The sequence below is a fragment of the Myotis davidii genome, unplaced genomic scaffold (assembly GCF_000327345.1).
Source record: "Myotis davidii unplaced genomic scaffold, ASM32734v1 scaffold1453, whole genome shotgun sequence".
Taxonomy (NCBI): domain Eukaryota; kingdom Metazoa; phylum Chordata; class Mammalia; order Chiroptera; family Vespertilionidae; genus Myotis; species Myotis davidii.
The window spans coordinates 69,574-70,565 of NW_006284441.1; positions in this window are offsets into that span (position 1 = coordinate 69,574).

Genomic DNA, 992 nt, shown 5'->3' on the forward strand with positions numbered 1-992 from the left:
AAAGTCACAAGGTGGCCAAAACCGGTTTGGCTCAGTGGATAGAGCATCGGCCTTCGGACTGAAGGGTCCCGGGTTCGATCCCGGTCAAGGGCATGTACCCTGGTTGCGGGCACATCCCCAGTGGGAGGTGTGCAGGAGGCAGCTGATGGATGTTTCTCTCTCATCGATGTTTCTAACTCTCTATCCCTCTCCCTTCCTCTCTGTAAAAAAATCAATAAAATATATCTTTTAAAAAAATAAATAAATAAATAAAAATCAATAAAAGCATAAATTGGGGGGAAAAAAGAAAAAAACGAATGTGTGGTTGTCTGACCAATGAAACCCTCCGGTTCGCCGCCCCCACCCCCCCGTAACAGGTGTCTACGTTCTCGCGGACACCCGGCCTTGCGCCTGCTCACTGCCCGTCCACGCCCCATGCCCGGGGTTGCCTGTCTGAAGGGGTGTCGGCTGCCAGGGGCCGGGGGCCAGCTCTGACTCACTGAAAACCCGAACTTGAGGCAGTCCCCCCCGCGCCCCCCCACCCCCCGGTGCTGCGTGGTGATGCCGCACTTCGCCACGTCCGACACTTCAACACGCGGTGAATCTGAAAAAACAACGTCTCCGGGGCTTTGCAGAGAGCCGGCCGCTCCCAGTTGATGCTGCTTTTTTTAACCGTTATTTTCTGTTTCCCACAATGCCTCGGCTCGAAGCAAACAGAAGCTGAGTGATTACCCCGAAGTGTGCTAGATGAACTGGAAAAAGTCTATTCAAACAAAGCTCATTAGTTCTGATACCTCCGGGGCGATGACAAATTAAGCGTCTGGTGAGTGTGCGTCCAGACAAAGGAGGGACGCCGGGAACAGGGCTGAGCGAGGCGCGGTGTCAATACGTCCCCCTGGAAAAGGTAGAAATTACCATCGGAGCTAAAATGGAATCCCTTTAAGGACCGTGTACGAGATAGATCATCCCTTCGCCCTGAAGTGCGTGGGGGAGCCCGGCCGTGAGGGATTCGT